The sequence below is a fragment of the Dermacentor albipictus genome, chromosome 3, assembly GCF_038994185.2.
Source record: "Dermacentor albipictus isolate Rhodes 1998 colony chromosome 3, USDA_Dalb.pri_finalv2, whole genome shotgun sequence".
Lineage (NCBI taxonomy): Eukaryota > Metazoa > Arthropoda > Arachnida > Ixodida > Ixodidae > Dermacentor > Dermacentor albipictus.
The window spans coordinates 176,450,407-176,474,044 of NC_091823.1; the positions used below are offsets into that span (position 1 = coordinate 176,450,407).

A 23,638-nucleotide genomic window follows, 5' to 3' on the forward strand; every position below is an offset into this window, starting at 1 on the left:
TTAACTATTTTTTTATTCCTTGGTTCAAGTTACGTGAAACGCCCTGCGTAATTACATAACACCTTTCATAAATGATTACATAAATCAAATCTCCATCAATAATGAATTTCCTACTAAGAAATTGCATATCACCGCCGCCTGAGCGCTAATCGCATTAGAGTAGACAATCACCCCCAAAGAATCATGTCTGCCTGCTTTCTTTTGTGTGTGCGTGTAATATCATCGGTTGTGCAGCTGCGCCGAAGTAGCGCCCTGCGGTCAGCCGCACCCGTGCACCGCTGAGCTCAGCCCGACGTGCCTGTCCGCGTGACCGACGCGTGGGCAGCCTGGTGACCCGCGCAGCCACGAGGTGCCTCTGCTGCGGCGTCGTCGGTCAGTCGGTCAAGGTGAGCTGCGCGCTATTGAACGGCCGCATACCTGGCCGTTGCCACGGGCAACCGCCACCGCGCTCCTCGGCGGAGTCCTCCCTGCGCGGGATGCGCCCTCCACTATGGAGGGAAGCAGGAAACGTGTCGGGGTCACGGCTCCGCCTTCTTCGAGCCGCGTGCCCTTGCCCCCGCGCAGCTCGTGCGCGCACGTCTGACCTCCTTCCGATTGAACTTTGAGCTGACGTGGGCTTCCCTAAAGACCTCTACATTGTATCGGCTCCTGAATCGAATGCGGAATGGCGAGTATACGATTTGTAGGCCGGATGATTTATGACGAAAACATGGCACGCAATCCAGGGCGAAGTGTCGATGATCAGGGTAACACGACGTGCCCAACACATGTGCGTGTCGCGCCACATCTGGCTAAAGTGAGCAAATAAGTCTCAGATTGCGAACAGAAATGGAATGGATGAAGCTGCCGATGGCAGCAGACAGCTAACTTGGGCTAGTTTGCGCGTGTTTCGGCTAAATATAGTAACAGCGCAAACAACAAGGCAAAGAGGCGTTTCTCTCGTGTGTTTCTCTCTCAGATGTTTTTAGCATTTCACTGCGATTTATAAAATGACTAGGGGACCTGAACGGGCTACTGACGAGCTGCTCAGGCATAGCCGTGTGTGCCACCAACAGAATGAAGCGAAACGCTGTGTGCAGGGGAATAACTGGGAGGTCTTCGGTTTAGTCATTGTTTGGTTTCTTTTCTTTCTTTTTTTATGTGTGTATGTGTGTCTGTGGTGGTATTACGCTTATCGACTATATTGCATGCCAACTCGTATGGCTTTGTGTTGTTTTGTTTTCCATATACGTCGTGTTATGGAAGGTGCGCTCGTTCGTTGCTACAGCTTGCATTTATATTGGCAGCACGACATTGAATAAAACCCGCACACACAGACACACAAAAAACTTCTCTTTGCGCATATTGCGATCTTTAAGGGCGTTCGAACAGTGAAAGTTCTGCGTAAAATACAAATATTGGAGAAAAAAGTATACCATCGAATATAGAATCAAATATCATGCATTTATAAATTTTGACAATAAGTGAACCATAGCGTTTCTGTAGAATTGGTTGCATAAAAAAGAAGGCTCATTTTCATTCTCGTACACATGAATGTAACAATGTTCACGACTCAACGTCTGGTTAAGTAAGGAAATTTTAAATGTGAGCATTTGCCTTTGGCTATCCGGTGCACTCTGACAATGGCATTCACGAAACAAGGGAACAGCACGCCACCATGATGCCCGTAGAGGGATGTGTTCCTTAACGCAGCCAAGTGCCGCACTATGCCGCCCGACACAATATTTCTTAGCCGGAGGTAAGCGTGATGGCACAGCGGAAATAAGCTGTTTTGCGTAAACCGAGACAAGAGATTCTCAAGGTGCCTGCGATTGAGGGAGAAGGAGTTGTGATTGCACAGAAGGCAATGCCTCCATGCATGTCACGAGCTAGCTGTCGCTTAAATGTATACATATCGCTTTGCAGGAGTCGAATTCTCTTCGGAATGATCACTCTGTCCTGAAAATTTCTTCCTCATGTTCAGGCACGGACCTAAGTTTTAGAACACGGTATCTCCAAGCGACCCTCTGATCGACAGGTAAATAAACATTTCGAGAGCTACCAACGGGCTACGAGATCCGGCCAGCGTGTATGCGTGATTCTATTTCCAGCTTGCCCTCGAGGCTGCATTTGAGGGCACTGGGGTGAACAGATGCCTTGTTCCATTTACTTTTATCCCCACCAGTACGTGCGCTGCAATCATCCTCGTGAAATCGAAGCGAAAGTCAGACACTTTTAATGAGTTACAGAAAGTTTCCCAACAGCAGTCATAACTGCCCGTGCGTTCGCTGAGGAAGTGGTGCCTCTTTCCAACAACTTCTGCAGCAGATCCGTTCGGAGAAGTCGCCATTTGCGTCGGTCGTTCTCATCCGAGGCTCCAGTAAGCACTCTAGTCCATTATACTTGAAACGAATATTCAAGCAGGAACAGTTAATTTTCAAATCGAATACAAATACCCATGCAAAGACAATTTGGTTCGTAATCAAAATTTCAGATATTCGCGCACGGCTACTTTGTTTTGCATGTGTGCGTGCCCTGCTTCCTTAATTAAGGAAGGCTATTTGCGCTGCGAGCATTGCGCCTCTCGCGCCTTGCACGAAATTTGCAGGAATCACGCGGCAAAAACAACGTGCAAAATAATTAAAGCATCGCGTCGTCACTTAAAGCAGTGATAAGCTTCCTTCCACGTTTCCGTAATCCGCCGACAAAGGATATTTCCTGATATGACGTTTCGTATTCTATTGCAGCATTTTATGTTAAAGAAAAAGATACGCCTGAAATTACATTTGCGGGAATTATCGTGGTGCGAACCATGGTATACAGTGGTTCCTTATTGAACGGAGCAAAAGAACTATCATTAAATTATGGCAGTTTACGTGCCACAGCCACCATTTCGTTATGAGGCACGCCGTAGCGGGGGATTCCGGATTTATTTTGACTACCTGCGATTCGTTAATGTGCACCCAAACCTACGTACACGGGTGTTTCCTTTTTATTTCTATTTTTTTTACATCTCGCTCACTCGATGCGGCCGCCGTCAGCTACATTTGAGAAAGTATTATTTTCACGTGGTAGGGACGGTTGAAGGCAAAGCAAGAAAACTGAATGGCGAATCTGACTTAATTGGGCGCACTTGTGCCCACAAAAACAGGTTACGCTCAATAGAACAACGATAGCGGCGAACACAGTCGACGATTGTCGAAAATCTGATCAGCGGGTCAAGCGCGTCGGCTTTCATACATCAGTCGTCGAATGTTCCAGAGTAATCACTGACACCCGCCTGCCTTCCACAAAGTTCACTCGACGACAATTGACGCAGAGACGTAGGGTTCCATCCTTTTTCTTCTCCAGGACTACAGGACTTTTCGAGGGCTGGATGATGTCGTCGCGAAGCATTTCGTCGACTTGATGCCTATAGCTTCACGTTCTCGCGTCGAAACTCGGTAAGGGCTCTGGCGGAGTGGTGGAGCGCACTCTTCGTTTATTATGCGATGCTTACGACTGGTGTTTCTCGAATCCTCGATGACGTCGAAAAGCAGTCATTGTATCGTAGAAGAAGACTTCTGAGCTGTTGCTGCTTACTCATGGTGAGACCTAGATTTCTGTCGAAGTCTGGTTCGGGAACTATGGTCGTCGGAATAGATGCGGCGCAATCCGAGAGTGCAAACGCATTTCAGGTTTCCAGAAGTTTCTCGATGTACGCGATTGTCGTGCCCTTGTTGATGTGTTTGAACTCCTGGCATAAGGTTGTCAGCAACACTTTCGTTTTTCCTCCGTGCAGTCGAGCGATCCCTCTTGCGACGCAAATTTCACGGTCTAGCAGTGGGCGTTGGTCACCCTCCGGGTTTATGTTGGAGCTCCTCACGGACGGCGTCGGCAATTGAAGCCACTTAAGGCTGTGATGAAGGGAACAGCTTCTGTAGCTCCTCCCCCACGACCCCTCGCATAGTCTCGGGCAGATAGTCGGTGGCAAGTGACTGAACTACGGTTTAGTTTGTCGAGTTTGTGCGGCGGTCGAATGCCCAGTTCCGCATTTCCAGTGTCTTCTAGATGCTGGTGGCCTCGCGAAGAAACTCATCGACGGTGTTCGGTGGGCTCCGTACCATTCCGGCGAAAAGTTTCTGCTTTACACCACGCATCAGTAGCCGGACTTTCTTCTCCTTGGACATTTCCGGGTCAGCGTGGCGGAATAAGCGGCTGATTTCTGTAAAAATCACGGCGGTCTCATTAGGCAGCTGCACTCGGGTTTCTAGTAGTGCTTGGCCTCGTTCTCGGCGTACGACGCTTGTGAATGTCTCTAGGAAGTCACTTCGGAACAGGTCCCACGTCGTCAAGGCGGCTTCTCGGTTCTCGAACCGCGTCCTGGTGGCGTCTTCCAATGCGAAAAAGGCATGTCGAAGTTTGTCGTCGCTTTCCAACTGTTAAATGCAGTGACCCTCCATGCGTTTCAAGCCAGGTTTCCGGGTCCTCGAATGCTGAACCGCGGAACGTCGGAGGCTCCCTGGGCTGCTGCAGCTTTATGATGGACGCTGGGGCTGCCATTGGGGTTGACTGGGCAACGATATTCCTGGTCGTCTCAGGCAAAAGTCTTTACTCCGGGGCAGTCCTTGCAGCCTGCGGCTACCTCGCCGGTTTATGACGACGTTGGTGTTGTCTTCCGCGTTCGGGCTTGGGTCACGGCTTTGTGGGGGCGTCCGGTACACGAACGCAAAGCACCTCCACCAAATGTCAAGTGGTAGTGGCGGTTGAAGACACAGCAGGAAAACTGTGAATGGCGAAAGTTACTTTATTGGGCGAACCTGTGCCCAGAAAAACAGGCTACATTCAATTGAACAACGATAGCGGCGAGCACAGTCGGCGAGTGTCGAAAATCTGATCAGCGGGTCAAGCGCGTCGGCTTTTATATATCGGTCGTAGAATGTTACAGAGTAATGGGTGGGAACAGCCTGCCTTCGACAAAGTTATACATTACTCACATCGCGGACACAAGTAATCAGATTGCACAACGTTCGGTCACAGAGAGCGGATGGAACTATCGATAACATTCCAGAAACTTCTGATAAATGCTGGCGCGTCCTGCGCTGTGCGATAACATTTACTAACTATCCGATAACGGTGAAACGTGGTCGCCTGATAAAGATAGGCAAGTACACGTGTGAATATAGATGGGTCTAATACCCATAAAACCTTGTCCCTAAGTCGTGGCATGTTTGCTTTGCTGAAGGAGCGAGAGAGAGAGAGAGAGAGAGAGAGAAACAACTATATTTGCCACTGCAGGGTAGGAAGTTAGGGCAGGTAGGCCTAGAGTGGCTCCCAGGTGGGGGCGACGTCTTGGGCCCACGAGACGAGTGCCAGTTGCGTTTTCTTGTCTGCTCTTTTCAGCAGCTGGTTCCAACCCTCCACGGAGGCAGCTGGCAGTAATTGTTGTGGGGGAGGGTTACCCTCACATCCCCAGAGAATATGTGCCCGAGTGGCGAACACTCCATGGTCGCACTTAGTACAGACGGCGTCGTAATCCCCTCCACTGATTAAATAAAGCCTAGAATGACTGAGAATTGAATCGGTCTGCAGTCTGTGAAGCATGATGGCTTGCGCTCGTTGGAGGTCAGCGTGGGGAGGCGGGTACACGCGTCTCGTCTCCTTGAGAAGTTGGTAATTTCAGCATAGGATTTGGGGGCCTCTGCGAGCGCATCTGGGTTCGAGGGGCCGGCCTCTCGGTTAGTTAGGCCTCGAGCTAAACGGTCGACCCCTTCGTTCCCAGAGTTCCCCGCGTAAGCAGGTACCCACACTAAGCTTACAGTTCTGTCGAGAGCGCAACCGCGGAGGATGTGTGCGGCGGGGAGACAGAGTGAGCTTTTTGAGAAATTTTGGATGGCTTGTTTGAAGTCACTGAGAACCGTTCTTGTCCGGGGATCCCCGATGGCTAGCGCAATCGTGACCCCTTCGGCAGCGGTGGAGGAGTGTGTGCGCACTGTAGCGGCACTGATGAGAGTAGCAGCTGCGGAGGCAAGCGGCGTTCCGGGTACATGCCCTCCTCCTTCTCTCGTTTTGTGGAATCAGTCCATCAATGAGCGCAGCTGTGCTCCGGGTGATCGCCCGCTGCGTAGTAGCGGCGTCTCTAGCGCCTCAAGGGGGCGAAGCTTCGACGATGATGTAGCCTTCGTGCCCAGAAGACCCAGCTTTGCCAAATTATCGTATGGGAACGTGACTCACCTACAAATGTACCCTTATACATAGATAATAAAAACTGACGATTTTCAAACTTTTAAGTTTTCACTTCACACCCCTCCCAAAACCAAGATTCGGTCTCGTAACTCGTAACTGAATCTTATATTAAATTTTATTAATTACTGCATCCATCCTCAAAATTTCGGATAATTTCGGAAGCGCTATCGGGTCTAGCATGAGATTGTGCACTGTTTGGCCGGATTTATACGAGGCAATCGAGTTTTTGAGTTGGATTGAGAATCTGAAAATGTCATTGTGTGAGCTTGCGGAGAGTTTGCGCTATAATGCTTCGTATTAAATATTGCAGATGGCCGAGCACCAAGACTGAAAGATTTGGCATCGAATGACTCATATTGTTATAAATCAGTTGTCCTGCGGAAGTAGGAGATATGAAGCTCATAGCAGATAAGCGGAGGGCAAAGTGCTCTCTATCGTCCGCCATCATCTCTGTTTTTGTAACTGCTTTTAACCTCCTCGTAAATAGTGAAAAGAAGCCCACTTTTCTTATGGACTCCCGGTAACAATACATTTGCTGAGCCTCAACGAAAGATTTGCTTGGCTAGTCAGCCATGTGTAGTGTTGCCACTTCTTAATCCTTGTGGCTGGCGCAGCATGGCCTCAGTCGCTTTTGCGCCATTAAACCCAAATTAACTAACTAACTAACTTCTTAATCCGGTGTGCAAATGTAATATCTACGCTACAGGAATTTATAAAGCCTTTTGTTCGTAGTAGCTGATTGTCACTAGCCGGCCACCTTGGCTACGCACTGACAATTTGATGTTACGATTGGCTGGCTCTTGCGAACAATTCCTGCGCTGGAGCTTTATTTTGCGAATGCGGGCCACGAGTTGGCGTAAAATGAGAAATATAACTGACTATGAGATTGACAATATTTTCTTGTCGTGGGTTACTAGTACTATCATTAGACTGCGTTGTGCCAACTGGCGAACGAAGACTTCTCCCGCAATCTCCAACTACGCGGGATGTGTGCAGTAAGCAGACTTTAGAGCACGTCTGAAAGTGTGTTTAGTATTGTTACGGGGTTAGAAACAGTCAGACGTATATTTACAATATATTTACAGTAATTGTAGCAGCTGACAACATGGTAGACAGTGCGCGAAGACCAGAGCGTCGTCTTCTTCCGACCAGGATTAAAAGATCTTCTTCGTCAGCGTGCCACAATATCTTCAGATCACATAAATACAAAGGTAGAAGGTTTTTCACGAAAGCTAGAATGGTTTGCCTGTATACTCGCTTAGCATGCTAAACTTTCAGACTTGAAATGGCACGTACAGACGTACAGAAAGCACGCTTTAACAAACATTACAACATCATCTCGTTGTCCAGGACTCTCAAAGCACTACTGAGCATCTTTCCAAGTTTCCGTTATCCTCCCAAATGCCGCCCAACACAGGTTAGTGTGCTAAACAGAATATGAACTGGGGAGACTTAGTGAGCTCGCAAGATGTAGCGTCACGAACGGGTCATACGTAAAGAAACAGGTGTGTAACATCGCTGTGTTTGTTGTGCCTATTTCTTTATCTCTCGTTTATGAAGGGTTCTTTTTCAGCTTTTCTGCTGTTAGTACTAGTGTAAAAGCAGTAATTGTACATTTTAATTTTCTATATTAGTAAGCCGCATTTGAAGCTTGAGCAGATTTTACTTTAGCGCTATAAAACACCCTTTTTTTCTTCGGTCGGTAAACAAAATGACAAGCCCATGTCGTCTTGAGCACGGTGGACATGGGACTATTCGCTCAGCGCATACGCCGATGGGTACCATGCAGCCATTAGCTAAATCGGCGCCGATCGAGCTCCGGTGCCCCAGCAAATAGGCGGGAATGACGCACTACGGGCGGTCGTGCGTTTCCCCCCGGCAGAGCACGTCACGTGAATCATTGACGAGATCCCCGGACGTGTGGTCGTCACGGGTTCGAGCTCCCGATACACGGAGGGCCAGTTTTGCAGCCGGGTGGTCCGGCCATCACGGCGGCATTCACCGCCAAAGCTGCGATGCCGCGGCTAAGTCCAGCATAATTTGAAATGCGCATTTTCAGCTGTGTGCCAATTAGAGCGGCAGGCGACCAACCAAGGCGCAAATACTTGCTGCCAAGAGTTGCTTAGTCTTTAGTTGCTTGAAGTTTTTAGCCGTGACAGTGCCCTTGCGCTGCTTCGCGCGCACCCCTAAGGTGGTTGCAGCATCCCTGTGATAAGCAGTTAGTTGTTGAAGATCATAAGGAGTGATGGGTGTCAATATGTCAATAATGATAAGGTGTGATATGGATGTCATCATGCTGATAACGGTTCGACGCGGATGAATAAGGCGATAAAGACAGATCATCATCGACATCTTCATGAGCCTCGCTACGCCCACTGCAGAGCAAAGGCCTTTCCCATAATTCTCCAACTACCCCGGTCATATGCTAATTGTGGCCATGTCTCTGCGAACTTCTTTATCTCACCCGCCCACCTTTCTGCTGCCCCATGATAGGCTTCCCTTCTCTTGGAATCCACTCCGTAACCTTTAATGACCATCCGTTATCTTCCCTCCTCATTACTTGCCCTGCCAATGCCCATTTCTTTTTCTTGATTTCAACTAACATATTGTTACCTCGCGTTTGTTCCCTCACCAAATCTGCTCTTTCGTTATCCCTTAACGTTACACCCATCGTTCTTCTTTCCATAGCAAGTTGTTCTCGTTTTTTGTTGTTCCCAGGAATGTTCTTCTCGTTTTTTTGCAGAAGTCCATTATCATTTTTGTTCTCATCCCACACATCGTTCACGTTATTGATATACAGGGTATGAAAAGCCCAAGAAACCTTAGCATGTTTTTCAATGTTTGTTTTTGCGCTTGCCCATAACTTTCTTGTGTCCACACGTACTCCAAGCAAGAGATTATCGCCAGTAGAATATTCAGTATTTTTTAGTTTATAACTTTTCTTTTTATCCCCTGAGTCCGTTAACTTGATAATTACGGGCCTTATATTTCTAGCGCTTCCTCGGCTTAACCTGTGAATGCGCTCTATATCAATGCAACTAAATTCGAAAATTTCCAGTAAAACACCCTTATTGACTGCCTTTTCAAGTGATTCTGTATCTTCTGCTCCGGATTCCGGAAGGACACAAATTAATAGATTGGATCTTCGGCTACTGTTCCCTAAATCGTCAATTCGTGCATCAAGATGCCTTGATTGTGTTGCTGATACGTTGAATCTGATTCTGGGATGAAGGAATTTTCTCTTCCAGGACAACCAGAGCATCCAATTTAAGATCAGTTGCGGATAATCAGATGTCTTTGATTTCTTTGATGTCGGACGCCCTTAGTTTCAGTTGATTCGCAATTTGAGATTGGCCAGGACCAGGATTAGACTCGATATCACCACCAAGTAACAATAGCAATCGGAGTGACTAAAGTACCACATGTGATAAAAAACACATCAATGGGCACGGCAACAACAGCAAACATGAGCTGCTAGATCAAAAACATCTACCGTGATGCCTTCTCACCTAAGTAAAGAACCCAACCTGATAGTGAAGCAGCCGCATGTAATGGAAGCTGCCATGCCCACAGGCAAGGAGATTTGCTGGAAGTCCTTTTACAGCGTCTCGGCACAGTGACGCCCCCTGCAGGTCCCAGAAGAAGCACTCAGTGCTTGCTGACGTACTGCGATGATGCAGGTAAACCATTGGCATCCATATCGGATTTAGATGCACGTGTCGCCACGGTCATGCGCAAAGGCGGCGATCGCAGTGACATCCCGCCGGTTCACATAAGGTTGCCTAATGCCTGTTTCACATGCTGCGACTGGAACGACGAAAATCGGTGCTGTCGCACGCGTCGCAGAGCGATTTTTAGAGGGCCCATTTCACATGATTGCGATTTTAACAATGCGACTGGTGCGATTCCCAGGGTTGCTTACTGCCAGGTTTCATGGCACACGTTGCACAATTATTTTATTGTAATGAATAAAACGTTTAACTTATAATATTATTGACTTTTCTTTATTAGGAGCAAATAATATGCTTGTTTTGTAATTTAAAAACGTGTTGAAGTTAACATTTGTTTCGGAGTGCGCGACGGCGGTTTCTGTAGTTCAGTGCGACATCGCGCACGTAAACAATGGTAAACAGCTGTTCGCAGGTGGTTCAGCGATTCTTTATTCTATGGTTCAGCGCTGTGTGTTATTTTATCTACCTTCTATGACCGTTTCGTTCTGCCTGCGCTACAACAATATACAAGATGACCTATCGACAAGTTCATATAGCTACCCTCACCGTATATGCAGTATTCGGAATTCGGCTGCCACGAAGTTGTCGTGTCAGCCCAACAAGATCCTCGCGCTACCCGTGCTCGGCGTCAGCTTCTGGAGAAATGATGCGTGTATATTGCCCGTCATTGCGCATATGTTGTGCCTGCTCCTAGCCATATTCTTACGCCAAACGCAACAAGAAGCACCAACCCGAACGCCCGCGTGTGCCCCTGAACGAAGCCTCAAACGATCTGTGTGATTACGACGTGGAATGAAAATTGTGTTGTGAAATTCAACCTTAGCGCTAGCCTGGTTCGTCCATCGCCGCGCTCGCGCTGCGAATGTATATATGGGAGCCCTCTCTAAATATTTCTAAAGGCGCAAAAGCCGACGCATCAAATGTTTCGAGCAGTTACCGTCACTTTTGTAAAAACCTGTACGTTGTAACATAGCATTCTAAAAGACACGCTTCTCGTCCACTTTGCTGTCCCGTGTCTCGCGCTGGTAGTATACTAGGAACTTCTAACAAGAAGACCATATCAATACGCGCTATTCATAACGCAGGATCGTAGGCCCACGGCAGGCGGACTTGCCGTAGAATTTTTCAGCTTTCTGCTCAGCCTCGCACGCCTCTCAAGGTTAGCCTGTTTTGTGGAAATAAATATTATTATTATATTATTAATGTTATTAGATATTATAGCTTCTTCACTGTAATTTATAGCAATCATCCGGATTTCTTAAGCTAGTCATGCATTTAACCTGTATTAGATCAACATTGTTACGACGTGTTTACGGGAGTCATTTAAAACTAGATTGCTCAGCCAGAGAAAGAACAAATGCAAGCCTCAGTGTTTATTCCAATTTGGTATTCCTAAACAGATTGCATTGGCAGAATTTTATGCCTGCTTGCATTTCCTGCAATTCAATGTTCAGAGCTGGAGAAACTTATTCCTTTTCTTGCTGTCGAAAGGCTGCTTCAATGTCGATAGCAAGCTATAATTATTCATTTCGAAAGTGTTAAGCAATGACTATATGTCTAAGCTTATCAATGCATTTTTGTTCTACGAACACAATTAAGTTTTCTCTCTCCCTCTCATTGACAGCCATGGAGTGAAACTGTTCACTTTCATAAGTATCCGGATGCAAACATTCTGGAGTTTGTCCTGAGCATTTATCTGCATCCTATAGTGTGCATGTATGTATCAAGTTTTTGTGTTACAATCGCAGTGATCTACACATATTGTTATATTGCAACAAACAAATTTATTTCACTTTGTTTTCAAATCTACAATGTGGCCATGCAGTAACGACTGCATTAATAAGCAAAGAAGAAAACTGCAGATTCAGTGTACGTGTTGGAATCTATGCGAAGTGAAGTTTTTGTCAAGTGGTCAATTAAATACTGTTAAAGTAACTGCGATATATACAATTTGTCTTATTTTCAACAATCCAACATGTCATCTTTTGCAAGGTTTGCTTATGCACCGCATAGGTCACAACCTTAATGTAATGTAATTTTTATGCATTACACTGTTCACAAACCATACCGAAACGCAAATGGCAGTTAATGTAGATGCACGCTGCGAGACATCAATGCAGTGACGTTTGTTGAGCAAGAAATGATGCGAGGTATATGCAGTTAAATGAATGACATGTGCTTATATACATATTTATTTATATACCTCGCAGGCTGCAAGGTTGGAGTATTATGCGAGGGGGAATAGAAAAGTAGCTACAGAAGGAAGAAGGGCACAACATAAAAAAAACATCAAAAAAAGCAGTGCCAATACATTGCACCAACTAGTCCGTGTTTTACTGGCACAACATTATACAATACTTAACAAACAATAACAGAAAAAGTTACTGCCCGTGCACCCTGTACAGACAGTAAACCAGCAAAGCTGAAATGTGCAGCCCCGGTGTTTATCACTGGGTTAATTTCAATGGTTTATTCAAGTCTTTCTATATTATTGGTTATGTCTGTGTTTCTTAATGAGGTTATGCACATGTTTGGCTTGGGTTTATCACATTGTTTATTTGGAATGCCACACATTGCACTTTGCAAGATCACTATCATGGAAAGTGCAATGAGTGGTTCATTGTGGTATTCCAGCGGGTCCATCAAAGTCTTTCTGAATTATGTTACACACTTGTGTTTTTTAATGCATTAATCATAATGTTTATGACTCAGTTATGCACTGCAGTTACGAAGTGACACACCGGGGCTGCACATTTCATTTAATTAAATACAGGGACACATTTTCGAACCTATTGGGAAGTCGGAGAGAGACTGCTGCACGCGTGCTCTGCTGCTAGAGAGAAACGACGTCACTATCGGTCTAGCCAATGGCCCACCACACCTTTGCTGTGAGATAATAATGACATCATGATCTTGTCTTAACCCCGTCCCCCTCTGTGTCCCTTCCCTGCAATAATACGCAGATAAATGTATGTTTGAAATGCATAAGCATTTCTGTCTACCCAAAAAGAAATGTCGCCGTCCATCATGCAAGACGAATGCAATGGCTCACACCCCCTTAAACAATGGCTCATACCCCTACACTAGGGTTTTTGGGATCGGACCATGAGTGTTTCGCCTAGGCATATACAGCTTCACTGTAAAAAGAATGAACACCTTTCTGCTAGAAACCAAGGCAATCATGAGGTGTATTAATATATGAAAGTTTATTGAACATGCCGAGTAAATGCTGTTCGACAAGCAATAAACCGAATTTACACAAAAAGCAGAAGCAAGATCTGATGTGTGTCCATACAGATTCCAACAGGAAACGCATCCATCTCTGAAAGTGTAACAGTGGCCATGCTGACACAAGATTCTCCCAGTGTGTTTGCATCTACAACATCCATAATTTCTCTAGGCAGCCGATCTCCACAGAATGCTAGCTTCTTCCTCTACAATGCACTCTCCACATCTGAGCGTGCATTGTAGAGGAAGAAGCTAGCATTCTGTGCAGATCAGCTGCCTAGAGAAATTACGCAAGCTGTAGATCTAAAAATGCTGGGTTAATCCTGTCAGCACGGCCTCCGTTAGAAATGGATGCATTTCCTCTCGGGAAACACACATGAATTTTTGATTCTCCTTTTTGTGCATGTTCAGTCTATTGCTTGTCAGCGAGCATTTACTCGGTGTGTACATTAAACTTTTGGTTGTTAGATCATCTCGGTTTTCTTGTTTGTCCTATGTATTCTCTGGTGCCATCTGCAGCCAGGCTATTCGTTTTTTTTTTTAGACTGCAACAAGTCACTTTAATGGCCCTCATGATACCTTATAAAATCTTTTATTTGGCCAATGTAGCAAGAATGTACAGTGTGAAGCAGTAAGAACAGGGTATGCTAACTTCTGATTAAAAGGTTTATTGTGAAAATGCAGTGATCTATAAAGGTTACCACAAAGTAGTACAGCAATAAAACCTGATAAAGACTAGTGCTTGATGAAACCAAACATAAAAGCAGGAAAGGGAGAAAATACATATAGATATACAAGTCCAGGGAAAAAAAACATTGTGATCATCAAGTGTGCATGTGGCTACCTTCCAGGAAACTCATTTTTTTCCCAGTGGCATGGAACTGGAAGTATGTGCTTGCATAAACAAGCTGTCAGTCCGTCTATTGGAATAACAACAAAGTTTCTTGAAAGGTGCTGGCATGCAGGATTGGCAATTGTAATGATTTTTTTTTCTTGCACTTGGAATTTTTCTATATTTTCTTTCTGTAGCATCTTTATTTATGTTTGCCTGTATCAAGCACCAATTTTTATCTATCCTTCAAATATGTCTTTCTTTTTCTGGGGAAAACTCGGGGAAGGCAGGAGATGGAAATTCAAGACGATGAGCAACATGAGAACAAGGTGAAAGTAGGAGCCAACGTTTTCACACGTGGACCTTGAAGAAGACAAGTCCACTTGTCGAAACGTTGGCTCCTGCTTTCACCTTGTTCTCGTTTTGCTCATCGTCCTTTTTTTTTGTGCTAATTTATATAACTCGCCACATTTTTACAAATGAACCTCAGTTGAAAGTTCGTCCTCATCCATATCTAGTGTCATCCTGTTGATACTGCTTCATGCTATCCACTCTTGCAACATTTGTGTGTGTGTGTGCACACGCGTGGATTTGGATGTGAGATCGGGCCCTTGGGCAGAGGTATCATTCTTCTCCTGTGCAGCCTTATGAATTCATTAACTATACTGCAACAGAAATTCGATGGACAGGAACGAAGTGAACACACCGAGTACTTCTTTCTTGTCTGTTGTCTATCTGTAGCACTTTAGTTAATAATGAATATACACAAACTCATCTAGTTCTCAGTTATTATGTCAGGCTTATAAGCCCGCTTGTTTCCTGAAATATCTGCATGGCTATGTATTCTGTAATTTAATTTCTGGCTATGTGCTTGCAAGTCGCGTGTCAATCTCCTGATTTTCCCGACAATCTTGTGTGATGTGCAGGCCCAGACAGTTTCTGGTGAATCCATGCAGGGTGTAATCTGCACTACAAGTGCTGCTTTGATTGCCTTCAGTTCAGCTTTTCTAGGTGTAGGATGACCTGGAATGGTACTCACTTATATGGCGTTTAGTTTTATGTAGTGTCATACTACTGTTACACTGGTATTGCCAGATGAGTGTACTATATGTGCCTTATGTTTCCTTGCATTTTCATGATTAGCAACCTCCTCTGTGTGTTTGGCAGTTGCATATAGTCTCCTGCCCTAATTGTTTGCCCCCATATTCCACGGTATGGGCCTGTTGTGTTTCAAGTTCAGGTACTCCCGAGGTTGTGTTTCTGAAGGGAGGGGTAGTCATCTTTGCATCTCGTATGCTAGCTGGCATAGTATCTTGGGACGAGGTTCTGAGCTCTTGAGACAAAGAATTTGTGCTGCAGGCTGCAACTCTACTCCGTCTAGGAGCTTGTTCGTCAGCTCTTTTTCATAGAGGTCATCAAGCATGGTACAGTTGGAAAGACCTGTTATTACTACCCGATGCCTGTATTCGATGAGTTGTCTTTTTTGTGTGCTGCTGGTAATTCATACCGTGCCATACCTTGGACACAAGCACAGCATCTGCGATTTTCTATAGTATGCACTAGTCCACCCCCATTATTTCGAGATTATTCTGTTCACCAGGTGTGGAAGTTGCGTCCAGGCATTGCATAATTGTTTCACCCACGTGCTGGCTCTGCCGTCACGGGCTTACACTAGCTGAGGATTTGTGGATGGTGACTTGCGGGCATATTTGTCCAGCTATGTGGATCACAATGTGCAATCTTGGGTAGTTCTTGATTCTAGTCTTTCTTTTTTTTTTCCGACGTCCATATGAGCTGACTTATCAGAAAGCGAGAGGCCAGACTGGCCAAGAAAGTCTGCAGTGTTGTCGAGGGCTTGTTGCATCATTCTTGATTTCTGTATAAGATAGCTTTCCCATGGACTGTAATACACCATAGGCTGTAGTGTTTCTTGTAGTATGCCCGTGTTGTTGGTGTGTGTGCGCCAAATGTACCTCCAACTCTCACCTGAAATTTTCTGTCTTTCAGAAAGTTGCTGTTTAAGTGCTCTACCAGAAATGTTTTTGCTTATCGTTCCTCTTATTAGAGCAGCATGAGGTACTGTTGTTAAAAGCCTTTTCACTCTCTTCACTCTTTCATAAGCAGTATTACACAATGTCCTGCAATAAAGTTTCTGCTGCTTATGTCCCACTCATATCTGCCAGAAGGGACAACTCTCGAAAAAGGTTTTCTTTGTGCTATGTGTGCGACGTAGTATGAGCATTCATGCCTTTTATACATCTGTAGAACCAGCTTCCTGACAGAGTACTTGCTACACCTGCTCATGCTTATTTGTGCAGTGCTGTTGAACAATACATATCGATGCAATGAATATTTACACACTCGAATTATCACGAAAGATGGTTGGTTTACAATTCTGCCCTTTGCTTTCTATTGGTGTTAGATTTTGCATAAGCATGCCCCCCTATGCAATAGTATTTTGAAGTGTAAGGGTTCAATAAAAGGTGATGAACTAAATCTAAGTGCAAGAGCTTTTTTTCTCACCTACAACTCCCATCGAAATGCGACTTCCATGGCTGGCAAATCAACCCCTCGCCTTGTGTTGGCAGCAGAATGCTATAGCCACAGTGGCAGGTGAACAAATTGAAGAACAATATTTCTGTCTATAATTTTTTTTCTTGCCTGTATGTAAGTAAAGTTTGGAATAAATTTGTCATGGCAAAAAAGCCCAGTTTATGGTCTTTTATTGAATAAGCCACATATTGTGTATAGTTGAAACGCAGAAATTTGTTCTGAAATCCTTGGGTGATATATGTTCTTGCAAGTAGCATGGTATTTCATTACTTATAAAAATAATAATCGCAGCGGATATCGTTATATGGATTTACACACTAATATATGTGATCACAAACTTATTAGAAACTTACTAGAAACATGGAAGGCATGTTTCTGCACACTTGATCCGCTGTGAATGTGCAAGAACTGCTTGTACTGGCTGACTTCACTGCACAGTTTTGATTTACTTTTCTTCGGCGTGTCGTTTTATACTGTTTTATCCCCACAAGAACAGGCCGTTTGCCTGCTTTTCGCATTGTTGCACGAGTTCTACATAATTGTGCTGGAGGGTACGTTGTCACTTTGCCTCTATAGCAAGCAATTTAATTAATCTGCTAGCTGTACAGTTGATTACCTTGCAGAGCAAGTGTTCATACAGATGCAGTAAGGATACAAAGTCCGCAACATAGCCTATGTTTATTGGTTTCTGTGCAAGAAAAAAAAAAAATCTCCAGAGAAGAGGTGCAACTTAGCGTGCATGTAATATTTTATTCAAGCCACGGATTTAATACTACCGTAGCAAATTCATTACGATAGCCTACACTTTTGCTCTGTCAAATTTAATAAGAGGCAAGATAAGCTTTCAAGATGAATCGGGAAATTCATGCTTGAAAACCGACAAGAAAATGCAACTGAACGGTACCGCGTTCAGCGCAACGTAGAAACTTCGGGTACTTTGCTGTCTTGTCATTTGCCCTTGCCGAGGTTGAAATAATTCAAGCTGCTCCGTAAGCGCGATTTTTGCATGCTACTCAACAAAAGAAAATTGTGACGACCTCGTCGTCTGCTGGGGATCGAACACCTCCTAGGACTGACAACTCGCAAAGGCGCACGAAGCAAAGGTGAAAATGCACTTCATTTGCTGTGTAGCGTGTCAACAAACGCATAGCAATAGGAGAATGCAATCTGTACAAGTTTTTTATTCTCCCTTAATTCGCGCACGTACCTAATTCGACGATCCACGTCTCCGCGATTGCACTGCTCGTGCGAGACGCCATCAAAACAAACCGGCGAAATAGCTCCGTTGACAGCTCTCCGCGCAATTTCGACGGAAAATCTCAGCGATCGGTGCGACGGTGCGACTGTGCGACCAACCGGTTGGTCGCAGCCGAAAATCGGGGGGTCGGCACTGCGACTGCGATTTTCATCGCAAACGACGGAAATCGCACTTCCGGTGCGACGAAAATCGCATCATGTGAAACAGGCTTTAGAAGACCAAGAAACTGTGCAAATGAGGGAACCTGATTGTGAAGTGCAGCACGTTCTGGAAGCTCCCGTGCCCTCTGGCAAGGAGATGTGCTCGAACGAAATCCATTTTTATCCTCTCGGCGCAGTGACGCCCCCTGCAGGTTCGAAAGCAAGCGCTCAGTCCTTGCTATATATATATATATCTATATATATATATATATGTGTGTGTGTGTGTGTGTGTGTGTGTGTGTGTGTGTGTGTGTGTGTGTGTGTTTACTTGACACCGCCCAATGAGGCGCCTCGTCGCTCAACTCGCCGCTTCAGGCTATTACCTGAAGCCCTGCCCAAGTTCACCAATACTAAGGCGTAGAGCTGCTCTCGGTCGTTTCAGACATAAATAACTAAATGCTGAAACGTTATCTGTCGAACCGAAAAAGTATTCGACAACTACTCTATCTCTATTTTGCTTGTCAATGCCGGAGTCCCTCAAGGGTCTATTATATCCCGGCTACTTAATATTTTCTTGAATGTTCTTGCAAAATGTTCCTTTTTTTTCAGAACTCCGGTAAAGCTGCACTTCTGGCAAGGAATTTAAGGTACAAATATGCGATCAATATGCTATAATAGGAAGCCTAAAACGCAGTTGATGACTTTTCTAAATTTTTTCTTGTAATCAATAAATCAAAGTCCATTTATTTCAACATTCCTTTCAACATGACGTCTATAGATAAAAATATTTATTTCCCCAGTCAGATTTGTTCACCCTGCATTGGTACTCTAGTGGGCATATGTGCAGTCAATAAAGCGCAGGCTTGTGTTTCTTTATTCAAGTTTTTCGCGGGAAACATATTGAGTGAGTGTATGTACTAAACTCGAGAGTATTGTCTGCTTCCTGTATCACTGTGAAATGTAATTCTGTTTTCGGTGAAAAAGAGAATTCTACACGCTATAGCGTATGTAATATTGACCTACATCATCGCAATTTTCGACTTCACGTTGTGCCCGTTCGATGAGCCGGGTTGAGGTTCTTTTAAAAAACATGATCCAAATTTGTGTAGCGTATACGTCATCTCTACTTTCACATCGAAATAGATTTACCCGCCGCCGGTTTTCCTTTTTTCCGCTAGTTGTTTGTTCAAACAGTGGTGCCAAGTTCGGTGCTGCTGCGTGATTTTTGGGACTCGGATTTGAAAGTTCAGCATAAAGCTATGCGCACGCTCTCTTCGGGTTTCCGTTTTACTATGCCTCGTTCCTCAGCGAGATACGGTGGCCAAGACGATCTGTCCACACTCCCAACCTGTTTAACAATCTGCCGAGAGATGTTTTCACAGCGACTTCGACACAATTTCTTCAAAAAAAAACATAATCTGTGCACTTCAGGTTGAATTTGTTCCCCATACACGCTAGATGTAGATTCTTACCTTATGTAATTTTTACCTGGCAATGGCTTGAATGATTTCAATATTGCAGTTTGTGTGTCTGTCCGTTTCTACGTTTTTTGTTATAAGTGCGCTTGCACTGTGTGTATAGTTATGTTAGGTTTGCGCAGGCAAACGTACTGTCGCGCGCACTTCATGTAAGAGCGTTATTTTTTTCTACACCCGAATGTTGCCCTATATTAAAGTGTTGCCTTGCGATATCTGTAAGGCCATGTCCTGCAAGTCCTTGTTGGCTTAGACAGGCCTGATGATGACTGTGAATACCTGTTTATGGCGATAAGTATATTATTATTATTATTATTGTTATTATTTAATGTAACAGAACTATCCCAGCCGCGCAGAGCTTTGAGACATTGGTGTGACGACAGCTCCGGCCTAGGCGTCGCCGCCCGCTGCCAATCAGTCGGTTTTCGCTCGCCAAGCCCGAACGGCGCCTGACAAAGCGTTCCTGCTGCGCGGCCATGGGCGAGAAGCCGTGGAGAAACACAGCGAGCAGTGGAGGCCGCGCCCTGCCTGTACAGCTCTACCGCCACCACTGTCGCGCGCCCGGACCCCACGGCGCCGCAGGCAGTTTTCGCCCCGCCGCATACACTGCCGCGCAGTTACTCCTCCAACTCCAGCTACGCAGAGTGGTGGCCAATGTAGTTCGCTGTGCTCCACCGCAGCCCCGGCTGTCCCCGCTGCCTGACGAGCAGCGCCATCCGGCGCCTCGTCTAGGTTCGTCCCCGTCACGAAGGCCCAGCATATATTGAGGCTATTACGCCCGCTCCGGAAGCACGGTGTATCGTGCTCACGTGTTCTTTTTCTATTGTTATTTTTGTACACTTTTCTCTATTGCGAGGTTATATATTTTTCGGGGGGATGGGGTGCATTGCATGCGATACTTTTCAAGAGCACGTTCTTGTTTTCACGTTGTTGTATACCACGTTATCTATTCGCACATTCATTTAGTTATATAATTTGTAAAGAGATATTACATTAGAAAAATCTAGGCTATACACGCATGACATCCTCAAAGCTTTGTTATAGGAAGGAATACATATGCGAGCCATACGATGCCGACTAAGCTTGCAGTAGGCCTATCTTGTCCCTCAGAATTTCTTTCTTTCTATCTTTCCCCAAAAGGTCGTAAAATAGCACAATGCTGAAGCACATGAATGCCTGCGAAAAAAGAAAGAATAGGCAAATGAATAAACATTATTACAATATGCGAAAGCGTATCATAAAGACAGAAAAGGTCCTCTTCGGAACTCCGAAAATACAAGCAAATGGCCAAAGCGCAGAAGCAGCAGCCCAACAAGTAAACCGATAAGCAATCGTCAGAAAACCACTAGAAGTGCAGAAGTGAGAAAATTAGCAGAAAGAAGTCGTACCTTGAGGTGTTTGAAATTTTTATTAGTACGCCATAGTTTCTAATCGAGACAGTGCCTCGCGGAACATCAATGGAATGAATAAACATACTCGTGTGGCCATATGGGTAGGCTCTTTTCATCAAATCATGGTCCAATAAAGTAAATATGCAACTACTAGTTTGATATCAATGGTTGATAGCTAGGCGAGACGATACCAAACTGTCAAAATCTTAAATGAGTTTTCTTCGAGCGTTCCATTTCACTTGTCTGTCTTCATTAACCTTTCATTGTGTATGGCTAACTTTTTGTGTGATCTCTTTTTCGAACCTTTCACTGCACGGCGCTTAGCTTCTTCATAGCGGTGAAGGTACTGCCCACTTTATCGGAGCTACAGTTCGTGTCGATATCTCTAGAGCTAATAAGCATGTATACGCTTGAAAGAACCATTTTCACATTAACGTTTCCGAAATGCAGAAGTTAATGAAATTGTGGTTTTTTATGTCCCAAAAACCCCAATATTACTATGAGGCACTCTGTAGTGCGGGACACTGGATTAATTTAGACCACCTGAGGTTCCTTAACCTCCTGCTTAGCCACGTAACCCCAAAAAACATTAAGCTAACATGGCGCGTAAATCGCAGATGTGACCGATCAATCTACTGCGCATGGAAAGAAAATAGCTGATTCAAATGAGGTGTGTTCAAACCTGCAGCTCGATTGATGGAGTTACTTGTATATATATTGTAATGAGTATTTTGGCCAACTATTTTATCACGTGCTTCTACAAAAGCAGTAAATTGATCCGTAACTAAAGTATGAACACACGACGCGAAATGAGTGCATTGGAGCTAGAAGACAATAAAAGTGTCGGCTATCTTCCTTTGCCCACAGGCTTGTTTATTGATCGTTTAGTCTCGCAAACAAAACCAGCAATTCTTACTCCTTTACTATTGGTTTATTGATTGATTGATCAGCGGCAATCAGCCCCAAGGAGCTTTGTCATCTGCACTCAAGACTTAGTACAGTATTGAGACCTGAGACGTCCGGCAGTTTTTCACCGTAAAAAGCACATCGAAAGCACCTTTTACTTTCATTACTCGTGGTTGTGATCTATCTCTGGCTGTAGCCAATTGTAATAATCCAAGAATCAATAAGAAAATAACCTTTGTTGGGAAAAAGAAAAGCTGCAGTAACTTTTGGTTTCGTTGCGCAGCAGCCATGGTTTTCTGTTTGCGCGTTTCGCTTGAGCTTTTAGTGGAGCACGTTCGTCGACGCCGCAGATCGTCGGGCGCCTCGCAAAGGAACGCCTCCCCAGAACACTCACGTTGGGCGGCGGAGGCCCGGCCCACAGGCGCTTCACGAGTGCCGTGCGGACGGCTGCTCCGGCTGGGACGCCGACGAGCGGGCGGCGGCGTCACCGCTAGCGGGCTGTCGATTTCGCCCCAACGGCGAGGATGCCGGGCGCATGGAAACCACTGAGCAGCGTTGCGGGCACCCACGGCTGCTGTCTTCTACGCTGATCCCAGCATCGGCCATGGCATGCACTCTGCGGAGTGAAACGAAAACCCGCCGCCGCTTACCACCAATCCTTAGCAGGCCAGGTTCGCCGTCTTATTTTATCCGGGTTATCGTTCGCAAAACGCATATGTTTTATTAGAATTGCTAAATACACTTTCACCCCAGCAGTTCGAGTGAAGTGCTGCATCTTAGTACTAGCCCAATTGAAAGTTACGTTTATAAAATTTGTATAGTTTCAAACACAACGAGAAAGTACTCAGTTACACAGGTTGCTCATGCAAAGCCTAAACCACCCGGCTCGCCGTAAGTAGCGTGGCTTCGGTGCTCCTTGAGGCTATGTTAGAGGCCAATCACAACATGTTTGCCTTGTCAAATCCACTGTACAAAATTATGTTGGATAATGTTTTATTACAGGGTACTTGATTTGCTGTGGTGCAATAATTTATTACCTGCTTTGAGAGCTCAACCTGGCTTTGTTGTATCCATTCGTTCGGTTACGTACACGACTGCGATCGTCAAGGAACTTCGTCCCCGGCTTCCCACGAGGGAAGTAGAACGTCACTTGTCGTCCTTCACCACTGGTATTCTAACTAATGTCCGGCGGGAACGTGCATCTGAAAGATCGCTGCTCCGTCGAGGGCAAGACCTCCAAATTCTCTTTACTACGTGGAAAGCAAAACCGACAGTATCATACTACAGAAAGAATACCGCCTCGCGCTCACTAAAGTTCGCGTGAACACATGCATTGGTCCCACCGCAACAGCCTTCAGACTGTCTAAGTTCCATCTCAGCGTACAGTCGCGGACAGAATAAAATGGACCACGGGATCTCCGAAAACGTTCAATTCCCGAGTACCCTGTAGCAGTAACCAGTAAAACTGCCCACGACAACGTTGTTAGCATATTCTAGTCGAGGTCCAAAATGCAAATACCAGATTGTGTTGTGAGGTTGCGGAGATATTCAGCTTTTTCTTAGATTGCATGGTCCATAGTATTCTGTCCGCGACTGTACATACACTGCTAAAAATGAAATGCAGTTTTGCTCGAAGCGATGAGCATTGATAGCGAGAGCGAAGCAATAGGCAAACATGCATGAAAGAAAGCTCGTAGTTCTTTAGCAGAGCTGGGGACATCTGGGCGAGTGAATGTAGCTTGAATTTAAGTAACAGCGAAAAAGTAACACGGATAGGAAGTCATGTCCCGCTGCTGATTTTGTTCTTGTCCTTGTCATTTCTGGCTGCTACTTACGATGTTTTCTAGGCCGTATAGATTGCAGTAGATATCTGCTTACTATCTAAGCATGGTGCGACTGTCGCAGCGACAAGCCCGAGCA

At 45.2% G+C, this 23,638-nt stretch overlaps 2 protein-coding genes across 4 annotated transcripts in view; one reads left to right on the plus strand and one right to left on the minus strand.

Annotated features, from left to right (window-relative positions):
* The window catches only part of LOC135900526 (uncharacterized), a 1,275,659-nt gene that overhangs the window by 286,442 nt on the left and 965,579 nt on the right, over window positions 1–23,638 (plus strand). The gene's annotated exons all lie outside the window — the stretch shown is intronic.
* LOC135908179 (CD151 antigen-like) overlaps window positions 1–23,638 on the minus strand; it is a 412,220-nt gene that overhangs the window by 95,823 nt on the left and 292,759 nt on the right. For all 3 annotated transcript variants that reach the window (XM_070536293.1, XM_070536291.1, XM_070536292.1), the window contains one exon: window positions 22,113–22,334. The gene's annotated coding sequence lies outside the window, so the exon portion shown is untranslated. The remainder of the gene's footprint in view (window positions 1–22,112; window positions 22,335–23,638) is intronic.